Here is a 12,583-nt window from a genome sequence, read left to right on the forward strand (position 1 = left end):
GCGTAGTGTGTGACCAATTTGGTGCGATTTTTGTTTCGATTTTTCCACTCGGTTCAGTGTCAACAAAAGATCGAGAATATACCGCCGTGTGTGTTTGTAAGGGAGAGTGCCGGAGTGGAAAAGTTGAAATTTCACCGCTCGAAAGAGGCAATAGGAAGTGTGCCAGGATGACGACAGTGCCGCAGTGTCATCGCTAGGGAAACGGCACCACCAGTGGCGCCGCGCACGGTTTGCTTCGATCACTTTCGTAAACACACTCCAAACACAGCACAGGAGCTGGGACTTGCTGGAAGCCTGTGATTAGCCGGATCCGTTGTAGCCCACCACGAGCCAGTCAGTCCAGGAGACAAAGGTAAGACCGTTTTGACTGAATTTATTCGCATGCGAGTGAGTGACGACCAACGCGCCAGTTCGGCGGTGTCTCGCGTGTCGTCGTTTCGTGTAAATAAATTCTGCGCTTGTTTGACACTGTGCGCCTCACACCACGTTCTGTTGATGGAAGTGCTGTTTGGCGTGCTAAATGTGCTGGGGGAGTGAGTAAGAGCAGTTGTTCTGTGTATCATTCTTGGAGTGAGGTGTTGTTGAATCCAATCAGGAAGACCCATCTCGGAAGAGACTACGGAAGTCCATTTATAAACTGCTCTCCTAATCATTTCCACATGTATAAAATGTAACCGCTCCTACTATAAGTGCACCACCAACATTTTATCCAATCTAGGTAGATTTAGATTCAAGTCATATTAAGTAAATGTTGGACGAACATAATTTTCCTATCCCTACCAGTTGCAAGGACGTGGCCAGGACAATCCTTAACTGTTGGAGAGGGATATCCGTCTTGCTCTTAATAGTTTTTAATTCGTACCACCTACGATATTGTGCAACTTGTTCGATGCTAATGCTAATGCTAATCTTAGTAGATTTAAATTCAAGAAAATTATGTGAAGCTATACAACAGATATCACGGCTCCGTAAAGCTTTCGCGTTTGAATCTTTTAAATAAATGAATTGGAATATTCTTGATGGATGTTTCCGACGGATTCTACGGAGGAAATATATGTATAGGAGAAATCGACGTTGGATGAACCCAATTCTCGAAAAATCATTGCTGTAATTGGATTCCGTACCTCAGAACAGTTTGCAGAGCCCTGAAACAATACAAGGATTTCAGACGTAAATTTATTAGCGATAATTAAAACGCCCTTAGGCAGTGTTTCTCATTCGCGGGTTGTCTTTAGATAAGTTGCAGGAATTCAGAAAAGTTGGATTTTTGTAATTTTATGGAAAATTAGTTAGTTCCTATCATTGATGTTAAGCCATTTCGGTGTTTCAATTTATAAACAATTTCAAACACCGGGCTGAATAGCACTATTCGGCGCATCTCTACACTTGAGTCACGGCATATTTACAGGGTGTCGACTACCTGAAAAACCTGGAAAATCAGGGTATTTCATTCGAATTCCGGCAAATATTTCTAAAATCCCAGAAACTTATTAATAGGTATGACTGACTTTGCTATTTTCAAACAACTTAATTACTCGGTGTAGTTTGAGAATGGTTTGTTCATTTCAAATTTTAAGGGGGGAGTAAACTTTGATTTTTCAAAAAAAAAATTTTTTTTTGGCTTAAAATGTTCCTTGGGATGTATACTTTAGCTAAGAAAAGACTCCAAGTTCGCCAAAATATTCCTTACCGCTTTACGAAGCGATTTCCTAAAACATGTACCGGCGCGCTGAGAGAGCATTTTTATCTTTAAACGCGTTTATCTCGAAACGGGGTTTTTCAAACTGGCGTGGGAAATAACTCAAACCAGTTATCATCAAATTTGGATATCGCCTAGGTTTTCGTGTTCAGAATTAAATTCTGTTTAGAAATACATATCCACATATTCGATTTTGTCAAAAATGGATTTTTAATCCACGATTTTGCAAGCACTTTTAGGGTGAAAAAATGGACTTTTTTTTTCCTAAAGCCACAACTTTCTAACCCAAATTTCATTACTAATCAGGATTTTTGTTCGATTTATGTTCCAGGATCACATGGAAAGGAGTATTTTCCCACGCCGTTTTCCGACTTCCGCGCGACCTGGTGCACCGGCCACGAGGAGACGCCAATCGAGTTCAAAAAAATACAAATTGTAGTTCGAAGGATAAATGGGTTATAACATATTTGCCCTCCCTGAGTGTTTTATTGCTTAAAAAACTTAACGAAAATGCCTTACTTTTTGGACGTTCAAAGTGTACTACCCCCTTAAATCGAGTTGCAAACTTGTGGTTTCTCAATGCTTGATGTTGCGTTTTTGCAAGTTGAGCAAAAATTACTGAAATACAAGGGTATTTCGATGATTTATGGCCTAATATAAATTCTGCTCCCACTGGGTGTTGACACATTCCTGACTTGAGCCTTGAATCCTGAGGGTTGATAAAAATCCATTTCCGTAGACGCTAGACGTTGTTAGTTGTTGCAAAATTTTACCTAATTGCGTCTGGCATAATTTGAACTTCTAGTTGATTGGTGCGACTACTCGATCCAGCTGTGTCCTACAAAAATCAATTCTTTTTAGGGCATTGCAGCCAGGGTTCTGCATTTTCGAAACCAAGAATAGAAAATGAACCCTCCGCAGAATCGGAGCAATATAATGATATCGAGTCACGATGAACATTACTCCTGTCAAACATGACTTGTCTATCGCTTGTTTCGTGCATCAAGATCATCGATTCATTTCATTTGAAGCAAAGACTTGTTTCAATTGACGCAATGAATGACTTCGCTTTTTTTCCCTTTCACTTCAATCCGGGGCTCATTCGACTTGTCGCGCGTCGCGTCATCAGGCATCAAAATAAAGTATCCGGACAACATCGGTTGCCGATAGGCATGGCATCCGGAGTATATGTAGCAATAATTTGTTATTTTATATTAAATGAAGTCCAAGTCCAAGATGGCGGCCATCGGGTTTCAGAAAAAAAAAGCGTCAAATGTCCTAAGATATGGGTATTTTCGAAACGAGATGCCGGAAATCAATATTTGAAACCATCGGGTTGCAGAAAAATATGGGTATTTTACAGTTTTTCAGGCTTTTCTTAAACCGGAAGCCGACATCTTGGAACTCAAAATGGCGTCAGATATCGGTTTCCGATCTTTAGACGTCACCCAGTTTCAATAATACCCTACAGCTATCTCCCGAAGAACGCGTTACCCAGTGAGCTGCACCCACCGCTTTTTCTCGGCGGGGTTTCAAACAGTCGGTCTGATTTTTTGCATGTTCGAGTGTCAATGGAGAAATAGTAACTTACAGAAAATCAGAGCGCTTGGTTGAAAACCCACCGAGACAAAGCGGTGGGTAGAACTTAGTGGGTAACGCGTTCTTCGGGGGAAAGCTGTATTGATGGGTATTTGACAGCATTTCCCACTTTTTCTGAAATCGGAAGCCGCCATATTGGATTTCAAAATAGCGTCGGATATCGATTTTCATTCTCTAGAAATCATTTTGTTTCCAAAAATACCTACCGTTCCGATTCAAATTTCGGACGATTCAAATTTCGGACGCTTTCATTTTTAATTAAATATTACATCCAGTTAGAAACAAAGTAATAATGTTAGATGATCGTGGAGGGCACTAGTCAAAAAAATTTAAAATTTACAAGACATGTGGATCATATTCGACCGAGATAATCAACTTTTAAAAGTGTCCGAAATTCGAGTTTAAGTGTCCGAAATTTGAATCGGCACGGTATATTGATGGGTATTCGACATAATTTACATTTTTTCAAACTGGAAGCCGCCATCTTGGATTTCAAAATACCGCATACCAATTTTCGATCTCTAGACGTCACCCAGCTTCCAAAAATACCCATATTGATGGGACGGCATCAGCATTCAATCCACACTTTTTCTGAAATCGAAAACCGCCATTTTGCATTACAAAATGGCGTCGGACATCGATTTCCGGCCTCTAGATGTCATCCCGTTTTCAAAAATTAAACAAACCACCCGACAATGATGCGCTTAAATGAACCGAGTCAATCAACAACGCGAGTTTGCATCGAACAGCTTCGCTTCAATTCAACGGATCATTGACCACAATGGCCGCTCTAGAAACCTCCGGGATACTCCGGGGGAACCTGTAGTAGGGGACAATTGCATTTTTATACCAAAACATGCCAAGCGACACCTCTCTGTTCATGATTTTTCATGAACAGGCTTTCGATAGGCTTTAAATGCGACATTGACCACATTGGCCACTCTTGGAATCTTCGGGATGCTCCCAGGGGAAGCTTTAGCAGAGGACAATTGCAAGTTTATACCAAACAATATCGAGCAACAGCTATTTCTTCGTGGGTTTCCATGAATAGGCTTTCGATAGGCTTTAAATGGATCATTGACCACAGTGGCCACTCTCGGAACCTCCGAGATGCCCCCGAGGAGACCTGTAGCTAGAAAAAATTGCAATTTTACACCAAATAATGCCATCTGACAGCCCTTTCTTCATGGTTTTTCATCAATAGGCTTTCGATAGACTTTAAATGTATCATTCGCCACATTTGCACCAACGCGTGTTTCATTTCCGTTAAGGCCTACATTCCTTCGACCCTGAGCATTCCTTAGGACTTATTTGCAAAATTATCTTGGAATTATGGTCACATTAGAATTTTCCCAGTTCTTTTTAGAAAACCTCCTCAGCATTTCTTTGGAATCAGAACTTTATATATTTTTAATTTCTCCCCAAAACTTGTTCTTCGAGGAAGAATTCTTTAAACAAAATGTTTCTAATTTCGCCTTGACCTCAAAATCTTTTTTTCAGATTTTTTTTTAATGTCAGGACTGATGAAAACAATTCAAATCATTTTTTTTATATACCTATCTAGGATCCCGAAAAAAAAATCATAGGCTCTTAAGATTTATATTATTGCGGACTAGAGAGTGCTAAAATATTTTCTTGTTTTGTGGTCTCCAAGAATTTTCCTTAGATCTCATTTGTAATCAAGTTCAAGATCTATAAAAAAAATCCTAATTCAGTTCTTAATATTATCGTTTATTAATATTATGGTTTATCGCTCGAAGAGGTGCTCCGCAAGAGATCTATAGCGATCAGGGCACGAACTTTCAGGGCGCAAGCAACGATTTGAAGCGGGAGATGGCTCAAATCAACAGTTCATTGGCCAACTCCTTCACCAACCGGAATACGTCGTGGCGGTTCATTCCACCGTCAGCCCCACACATGGGTGGATCGTGGGAACGCTTAATTCGGTCCGTCAAGGTTGGTCTAGGCACTCTTTCCACCTCCAGGAAACCGGACGAGGAATCCTTTGGCACTGTATTGGTCGAAGTAGAAGCGATGGTCAGCTCCAGGCCATTGACGTATGTTCCGGTAAGCGCAGAACATGAGGAAGCTCTCACTCCCAACCACTTTCTACTGTTAAGTTCCAGTGGCGTCGTACAACCAGCAAAACGTCCTGTGGACGTTGCAGCTACACTTCGAACCAACTGGGGACACGTTCAGGCTTGTTTGGATAGGTTTTGGATAAGGTGGATTAGGGAATACTTTCCTACCCTCAGCCGCCGCACGAAATTGTTCAACGAAGTCAAACCAGTGCGAGCGGGAGATTTAGTGATCGTCATGGATGAAGCTATACGGAACAGCTGGGTTCGGGGCAAGGTTCTTAAGACACATCCAGGGAAGGATGGAATAGTTCGATGCGTTGATGTGCAGACTGGCAGTGGTTTGTTCAGGCGGCCAGTAACCAAACTGGCAGTGTTGGAAGTAACAGAAGGAGGTATAGCTGATGGAAGTCCCAAGCAATACGGGTCGGGGAATGTTCGCGAAAATGTTCACCTATCCAAAACACATCTTGCGCTGCAGCGCCGCTTCGACACGGAATGTAACGAAATGGTATAGAAGATGACGTTAAGTTGACCTGTTAATCTGGGCAATGAACAATAAAAGCTAAATGTGGACAATAGCACAAAATATAGTCAGATGTATTCTAAATATAAAGTTAATACTCAATGCTAGAAGTTATAATAGAAATTGTTAATAATATTGAATTTGATTGTAAGTAAATTAAGATTCTAATGAAGTTACCTATGAACTAATTACTATAAATTAACTAAACATAGATCCTAAACGAACAACAAACATACAGGCTACAGAGTGAATCGAACGCGTTAAAAAGACTTAAATCTGTAAGCGAAATAACGACTTTGTACCTTAAAATTAACTAAAAATAAAACTCTTCTAGCTAAAAGCTAACCCAAAGCAAATCTGGTGTTTGCTATTGACAAATCAAAGTTGGCACTCGTGGAGAATAGAAGAACTATGAAAGTGATGATGGTTTCAAAATTTTCCACGGTGAGGTATACAAATGCAATCTTAAAATGCTTTTATTTTGCAAATGGAGCATTTTATTTAAATCTGGTTGCTGCTACAGTTGTAGAAAACCTGAAATCTATGTCTACACATAAAAATCTGAAAAGAAATTATTTTTTCTATATTATGTGTCTATTAAGTAGTCCTTAAGTTTTCTACTAGCGTAGCATTAACCAGATTTAAATAAAATGCTCCATTTGCAAAATAAAAGCATTTAAAGATTGCACTCGTATACCTCACCGTGTAAAATTTTGAAACCATCATCACTCTCATAGTTCTTCTATTCTCCACGAGTGCCAACTTTGATTTGCCAATATAGACGTCCGAACCTTCGACGAGCGATTTACACTCCTGTGGCAACACTTACTAATTAAAATTTGGTTTAGTGACCCATTGAGTCCACTGTGATGAGGCCAAATGACTCTGTTTCTCGATAAATTATAGGGCTTTAAAAAGATGAGGCCTGGATCTTAAAATGTGATACAAATTGATTTTTCAAAATACAAATTGAGTATTTCCAGCTGACCAAAAACTGTGGGATAACTGTACAACGGACATAATTAATCAAAACATTATCATTTCTTTTAGAATATTTTTTTTCCTTTGGTTTGTTTTCCTTCGATCTGCCGCCGACTGGGATTGAACCCAGGCCTGCTGGGGTGAGAGGTAATCACGCTTACCACTATACCCCCTGCGCAGCTGTTGCTTAATATGGAAAACCAGGATTTTTTAGATTTGTAGTGGGAAAGAGCCAGACATTTTTAAACGAAAAATCACTGGCCACCTTGACTATTCATACATTTCGGAATATATTTAAATTGTACCCCCACCGTTGGCCCACACCTCGCATGGGTAAAAAATTAATTTTAGATTTGCATTATGAACTACAACATTCCCCACTTCCCCTGCACAGGCGGTCATATTACATAGGCGACCGTGTGCCGCCACACCTCTAAATGACCAATATTATGGAGCACTATGCTCACTGCTATGATAGTTATGGCCGCATCATCAGTCAGTAACTGTCGTGACAAGCTGAGCTTTCACCGTTCATGTTGCTAGCACGTGAAACACCATAAAGCAGCGGTTCTCAAATTGCGGTTGACTGCGACCCACTTAGAGAAATTCCATAATTCTGACAAAATGAGTCATGGATGTTCTCTGTGCATTTTGAAAAATGTTGTAACTTTTAGAGAAATTTTTGCATACGAAAATTCTAAAATTTATTGAACCAGTTAAATATGAACAAAATTTCAATCAACACCTTTCAAATAACCTATAAAGATTGAAAATCGGTCGTAAAATAACAGAGATATGAGCATAAAACATTTACATGGTTTTTAAAGGGTGACCCCAAACTTATGGTCGGCAGTGTATTTTATCCGTAATACTCTTGAAAATCTTCTGAAAAAAAAGATCTAAGGAGGTTCTGCTCGCGAATGGTTGAGTTTCTTGCGCTCCTGTCACGATTTTTACTAGCTTGTCTGTGTGTTTTCCGTCTAAAAACTCTTTTTCGGTTGTGTAATACTTGAAAAATGAAGATTTATAGCGATGATCTCATTAAATTGATAAAGTTTGCGAATAGTTCTGGTGTCGTGTTTTCCCTCCGGTGTTTAAGACAACATCGATCACTGGTAGTAGTTCGAGAGAATCTGGCAGACCAGAAATGTGGAGGATCTGATTCTGATTATTGTCGTTTTAATAGCGTGAAAACGAGCAAAAAGTGCTATAATCAGGATATACTAAAGAAAAGTTCAAAACCGACCAAGGACGATCTACGGAAGGAAATTGCCGTGTGAAGCATGGAATCACAGAATAGAAGGGAAAGTGCAAACAAATCGGTGAATCAAAAAGTGGTTCGCTTTTCTGCTCAACAAGCAATTCATTTCCAAGAATAATATTTGCGGCAAATACAACGCAGTAGGCCTGGCCGTATTGATGTTTCTATTATATCTCAGATATACTGTAAACATCAATTAGACAAGAAAAATGATTAGACCTCATCTAACCTTCATTTTCCAGGATGCTTTCTCGTACTGGCTGCGTTTTTTATTAGATTAGATTAGATTAGATTAGATAATACTCTTGAAAATCTTCTGCAGAACACTCTCTGAATTCACAATGGTCTTCATATTATTGATAATTCTAGAAATTCCCCGAAAAATACTCCTGAAAAAATCACTTGCAGTTCTCCTCAGCATTCACTTAGTATTCTCCTGAATTTACCATGGAAGTATCATAGGAATTCCTTTTTAGTTTTGCTCGGAATTCCCATTAATTCTATGAAATGCTCCTCATAATTTCCTAGGAACTCTATTTTCTAAAAATTATCACCGGAAAATTCTTGGAGTACTCCTCCTCAGAGTTCCTTAGAAATTTTCCTCAAAATTTTGTTGGAATTCCGAGTGATTCAAAACTCAATTCCCTTGGAATTTCAATTGGAACTACCTTAAAGATTTCTTTAAAACTCTTTTGGAATAGAAGAATTATTTTTAGTAATATTTTTCTTAAAAATTAAAACCTCAAATTATATGTATTGCATGGTAATTCGTTCTGTTACCCTATTTTTTTTTATTTGGGATTAGGATGTTAACCATTTTCAAGTTAATTTGCGTTTCAATGGATAAATGTTTTAAATCAATGATTCGGAAAAGCTAGGCCGCTTTTATTCAATAGAATCTCATAATTTAAGGCTGTTTTATTATGTTCATAAAATACTCAGCATTTAATAACAGAACATGATACATTGTTATTTTTTAAAGGGTACATTTAAATTAAATAAAATTAATAAAATTAATAAAACTAATATAATTAATAAAATAAATAAAAGTAATAAAATTACTAAAATTAATAAAATTACTATAATTAATGAAATTTAATAAAATTCATAAAATTTAAAAAAATTATAACATTTTTTTAAATTTATAGAATAAATCGAATAAATCAAATAAATCAAATAAATCAAATAATTCATACAAATCAAAAATACTACAAAACAAAATCAAATAAAGCAAATAAATAAAAAAAAAATAAATTAATCAAATGAATCAAATAAATTATATAAACCAAACAATTCAAGTACATTTAATAAATCAAATTAACCAAACTAATTAAATAAATCAAATAAATTAAATAAATCTAATAATTAAGAAAAGTTATCTGGCTCAAATGAATAAAAAAAAATCAAAAAAATCATATAATTCATATAAATCAAGAAAACTAAAAAAATCAATTAAATAAATCAAATAAATCAAATAAATTAAATCAATCAGATAAATCAAATGAATCAAATTAATCCAATAAACCAAATTAGTCAAATATATCTAATATGTTAAATATATCAAAATAATCAAATAAATCAAACAAATCAAAAAAATCAAATTAGTCATATATGTCAAATAAAGCAAATAAATCAAACGAATAAAAAATATCAAATTAACCACATAATCAAATAAATAAAAAAAAATTAATCATATATATCAAATTAGTCAAATAAATCAAATAAAACAAGAAAATCAAACAAATAAAATAAATAAAACAAATCAAATAAAACAAATAAATCAAATACATCAAATAAATCATATTAACCAAATAAATTAAATAAATCATATTAATTAAATAAATCTAACAATTAAAAAAAGTTATCTGCCTCAAATAAATAAAAAAAAAAAAATCAAAAAAAAAAATAAAATAACTCATATAAATCAAGAAAACCAAAAAAAAAATTAATTGAATCAAATTAACCGAATAAATCAAATAAGTCAAATAAATCAAATAAAAAAAAAACAAATAATTCATACCACTAAAATATATCAAAAAAACAAAATCAAATAAAGTAAATTAATCAAATAAATCAAATAAATCAAATAAACCAAACAAATCAAAAACATCAAATAAATCGAAAAAATCAAATTATCCAAATAAATCAAATAAATTAAATCAATCTAATAACTAAAGAAAAAGCAGGGTGTCTACTACCTGGAAAAACCTGGAAAACCAGGAATTTACAGGGAATTTTATTTTTTCTGGAAAAACCTGGAATATTCAGGGAACTTTGGTTCCACTCAGGGAATTTCCCAATTACCACTTTATTCGTAATTCAATAGAAGTTTTTTCGTTCAGTTTCTCGAAACGTTTCTTAAGGACACTGGATTTGACAAGCATCTGACATCTAAGACAACGTGTGCGAACAAGACAAGTTCATTCAGAGAGTCTTGTCACGCTCGCTCTTCGCTGATTTGTATGTGGAGGATCAAAATCGTCGTAAAAAGGAAACAGTCGCAGCAGAGACGAACCAGCCCAAGAGACTTTCACTTTAATAAAGAAAAAAAAAAAAAACAGTCGAAAAAGAGAGACTGGCAAAAGGAAGCATACGAAGCATGTATTGTATAAGAATAAGCATGCCAGACAGCAGGTCTGAGAACCTACATGGATTTTTTTTTGAGCTTCAGAGAGGGTCGGAGATCTACTGTAAATTTGTTGAGCTTCAGAGTAGTTCGTAGATATTGAGAACAGAACTACAAACAAATTAAAAGTAATTAACAGAAATTCATAAAAAACAACATCACAAGAAAGGTCGTAGATCTTCAGATAAATGTTCAAAGAAATTTTCAAAACTTCAAGCAAGCAAAAATAATTTCAAATCAATTTGTAAAACTATAAGCGAAATAATAAATCTTCACGGAAATTTGCATAACTACAGGCAAGTCCAAGAATCTACAGTAAAATATAAAGTATTTCACAGAAGTTTGGAGATCCTCGAAACATTATTCAACATCAGAAAAGTTCGTAGATCTTCAGAACAAAGTTACAAAACTTTGAAAAAAATTACAGGATTTCTGAAAAAAATCACAAGAATCTCAGAAATGTTAATGGCTCTTCAGTAAAAATTGCAAAACTTCAGGGAAGTTCAACGGTTAAAAAAAAAAATATTTACACGATTTCAGGAAAATTTTTAGATCTTGAGAGAGACATTTAAAACTTCAAAGAAGCTCAAATATTTTCAGATAAATTTTGACAACTTGAGGTAATCTTCAACGAAATTTTCAAATCTTCATGGTAACCCGAGAGGAATTTACAAAACATCAGAGAAGTTTTCAGATCTACTGAGAAATTTATTGAGCCTCAAGTTTTTATTTGTAGATCTTGGGAATAGAGCTACGGAGCTTAAGACAACTTTACAGAACTTTAAAGAAATTTGCAGGAATTTGACAGAAAGTTTCACATTTTCACACAAATGTGAGATCTTTAGAAAAATTCGTTAAATGTCAGAAAAACACCTCAATTCCAAAAACAAATCGCAGCGAAGTACAAAAGTACAATATTTTGCAGAACTCCATGGAAGTCGGAAATAGATACACACCAAAAAATTCTGAATTTTACTGGCGATGTAAACATCCATGCATGCAAACATTCATACATGTAAACTTCCTTTTCACGTAAACTAGCAACTTGCAAGAAATGTTGCAAACAAAAGTGGACAGTTGCATACAATATATGGGATATTACATGACATGTCTCATAAATTTACACGATCTATAATCTAAACTTGTATGATATATGACGCTCCATTTATGTGCATCATAGTAACGGAAATTTACACTACTTTTTTTTAGCTGTGTAGATCTAAAGAACTTCAGAGAAGTCCGTAGACCTTAAGAGAAGTCTGTAGAACGTCAGAAAGTTCGTACGTTTTTAGAAAAATTTGCAAAACTTCAGCAAAACTCACAGATCTTCGGGAAGTTCGCCGATCTTTAGATCAAGAATCCACAAAGAAATTTAAAGACCTTTAGAAAAGTTCGGAGATCTACTGTGAAATTTATTGAACTTCAGGTCAGATCTTTAGAGCAGAAATACAGTACTTCAGAAAACTTTACAGAATTTGAAATAAATTTTAGGATCTTCAGAAAAGTTCAGAGGATAGATCGTAAATCTACTGAAAAATTAGCAGATGTTTAAATAAATTTTCAGAATTTTACTGCGGTTCTTGGATTTTGAAAGACATTTACAGAACTTCAGGTAAGTTCGCTGATCTTTAGAGATATTTGCACAGCTGCAGTAAAATTAGAAAAAACTTCAGAATACTTCCAAAAACTTCAAAAATTTCTTTTAATTCTTTAGAAAATTGTATAGATGTTCAGAGATATTTGCAGATATTCATTGAATCATGAAAATCTGCAGAGAAAATTACAGAACTGTCAAGAAGTTTGTAGATTATTA

At 35.4% G+C, this 12,583-nt stretch overlaps 1 protein-coding gene across 5 annotated transcripts in view; it reads left to right on the forward strand.

Annotated features, from left to right (window-relative positions):
- jus (julius seizure) overlaps window positions 1–12,583 on the forward strand; it is a 452,703-nt gene that overhangs the window by 14,200 nt on the left and 425,920 nt on the right. For 2 of the 5 annotated variants that reach the window (XM_065229847.1, XM_065229848.1), the window contains exon 1: window positions 177–352. The exons of 1 other annotated variant lie outside the window; for it this stretch is intronic. The gene's annotated coding sequence lies outside the window, so the exon portion shown is untranslated. Of the gene's footprint in view, window positions 1–107; window positions 353–12,583 lie in introns of those variants that run through there. 2 more of the 5 variants (XM_065229844.1, XM_065229846.1) reach the window with 2 other exon arrangements.

This window comes from Ochlerotatus camptorhynchus, unplaced genomic scaffold (genome assembly GCF_037179485.1).
Source record: "Ochlerotatus camptorhynchus isolate MF236.1 unplaced genomic scaffold, CSIRO-AGI_Acam_v1.1 ptg000323l, whole genome shotgun sequence".
Taxonomy (NCBI): domain Eukaryota; kingdom Metazoa; phylum Arthropoda; class Insecta; order Diptera; family Culicidae; genus Ochlerotatus; species Ochlerotatus camptorhynchus.